Source organism: Cyprinodon variegatus, unplaced genomic scaffold (assembly GCF_000732505.1).
Source record: "Cyprinodon variegatus isolate N-32 unplaced genomic scaffold, C_variegatus-1.0 Scaffold19, whole genome shotgun sequence".
Taxonomy (NCBI): domain Eukaryota; kingdom Metazoa; phylum Chordata; class Actinopteri; order Cyprinodontiformes; family Cyprinodontidae; genus Cyprinodon; species Cyprinodon variegatus.
In genome coordinates, this window is record NW_015150472.1 from 2,517,058 (window position 1) to 2,519,598 (window position 2,541).

Sequence of the window (2,541 nt, forward strand, 5' to 3'; positions counted from 1 at the left end):
AACTGGACCAGTTGTGGGTAGTAACTTTTATTTGAGCAACTCTTTAATTAAAAAAAAGTATAGAGCAGTTTCCCTGCACCACACTTTTTACTTTTACTTAAGTAATATCATCATGAATTTTTGATACTATTACTCAAGTAAAATCTTTTTCTACTCTATAAGTAACCACTAGAAAAGAAAAAAATAAAACAAACATATTTAAAGTTAAAGTTTAGCAGACAGATAGGTTTAGTCTAAGGTTTAATCTTTGTTGTTTTAATTTTACTTTTAACTCCTGAGGAGTTAAAGGTTAAGGTAGTACACAGTAAAACGTATCTCACTGGATGTAGCTTACCCTGCCTCATCATACATACTTGATATACTTTAAAGTGCGGATGATAAAATATAGACATTTTGTAGTATTTTCTGTAGATTAAAACACGAACATCGATGACCAATGTAATAATTCTAAAGGCTCCCTCATAAAATAGTTTAAATCAACAAACAGAGGACTATAATGCCACTCAGTGACTAAGGGAGAAAACTGTAGTGATGTATACGGTAGAATGACTGAGAGCTGGAACGCATGTTTTGTTATGGGCAGCGACTGAAGTTTTCATGGATTAGGTTAAATCTATGCCGCTTTTTGCTTTAACCCTCATAAGGATGATATGAGCTTATTTAAGTATCCTCCACAGCTGCTTTCAATTTGGATGAAGCAGGTCCGACAATCAGGAAGAATTGGAGCACTCCACGCTAGGGGTGAGTACTGGCATGGGTGTGGGGGATACGATACGTGCCACGATACTGTGGACACAATACGATAAAAAAAAAAAAAATTGCAATATCACCATATGTTGCGTTATTTTACCCAACTATCAAAATGAAACGTATTTATGAAAAAGAAGCAGGTGCTGTATATGTTCATCAGATTTTTTTGATTATCCGTGTTGTTTGGGGTTGAACTCAGTCCATGTCCTCTAGTTCCTATGCTCTACTTATCTGGAACAAACTTTCAGAAAACTGTAAAAGTGCGAAAAGCCTGAGTTCCTTTAAATCAAGACTAAAAACACATTTNGTTTATCAAAATATTTATTAAACTTTTTTGGCTAAAGCAGACAAAGCAACTGGACCAGTTGTGGGTAGTAACTTTTATTTGAGCAACTCTTTAATAAAAAAAAAGTATAGAGTAGTGTCCCTGCACCATACTTTTTACTTTTACTTAAGTAATATCATCATGTAGTTTTGATACCATTACTTAAGTAAAATCTTTGGCTACTCTATGAGTATCTACTAGAAAGAAAAAGTAAAACAAACATATTTACAGTTAAAGTTTAGCAGACAGATAGGTTTAGTCTTAGGTTTAATCTTTGTTGTTTTAATTTTACTTTTAACTCCTGAGACGTCAATGACATGCAGGTTAAGGTAGTACACAGTAAAAAGTATCTCACTGGATGTAGTTTACCCTGTTTCATCATACATACTTTATATACTTTAAAGTGCTGAAGATACAATATTGTTATTTTCTAGTATTTTTTGTAGATTAAAACACATCGATGACCAATGTATAACTTTAAGGGCTCCCTAAGAAAATAGTTTAAATCAACAAATCTGTTGACATTCAGAGGACTACAGTGCCACTCAGTAACTGAGGGAGAAAACTGTAGTGACGTATACGGTAGAACGACTGAGAGCTGGAACGCTGGTTTTCTTATGGGCAGTTTTCATGGATTAGGATACAGCTATGTCGCTTTTTGCTTTATCCCCCATAAGGATGATATGAGCTTATTTAAAGAGGAATTTCAATATTTTTACATTGGGTCCTTGATTTTACGTTATTACATCATGTTCTACTCACCCATATGAATTTTGTGTCATTTGTAGCTGTTCTGAAGATACTGCTGTACACCAGCATTCAGAACTTGTAGACGAATCACTGTCCCCCAGACATCCGTGGTTAAATTTTTTTATATTTCTATCTTTTAAAAACAAAGCGGCGCATGTATGACGACATCATGCATCATTTTTGTTTCTTAAAAAAAAAAACTTTATTTAACCATGTACATTGCACTACGCTCTACCCCTTCTATTCGTTCGGCTAGCTAATCTGAATCGTTCAATTCCATTTGGAGAGTGAGATCATCTGTGGTAGTAGCACTAGACTTCTTCCAGACATGCGAGTAAAACTAGCAGCAGCTGAGCGGACAGGATGAATGAACGGTAGCCGGCGGTGTTTTTAAAAAATAGAAATATAAAAAAAATAAAAATGGGGGGGATACGATACGTGTCACGATACTTTGGACACAATACGATTTTATCAAAAAATTGCAATATCACCATATATTGCGTTATTTTACCCAACTATCAAAATGAAACGTATTTATGAAAAAGAAGCAGGTGCTGTATATGTTCATCAGATTATTTTGATTATCCGTGTTGTTTGGGTTGAAGTCAGTCCACGTCCTCTAGTTCCTATGCTCCACTTATCTGGAACAAACTTTCAGAAAACTGTAAAAGTGCGAAAAGCCTGAGTTCCTTTAAATCAAGACTAAAAACACATTT

General features: G+C 34.6%; 1 protein-coding gene across 1 annotated transcript in view; it reads right to left on the minus strand.

Moving 5' to 3' along the window:
* LOC107093408 (ecto-NOX disulfide-thiol exchanger 2-like) overlaps positions 1-2,541 on the minus strand; it is a 49,940-nt gene that overhangs the window by 628 nt on the left and 46,771 nt on the right. The gene's annotated exons all lie outside the window — the stretch shown is intronic.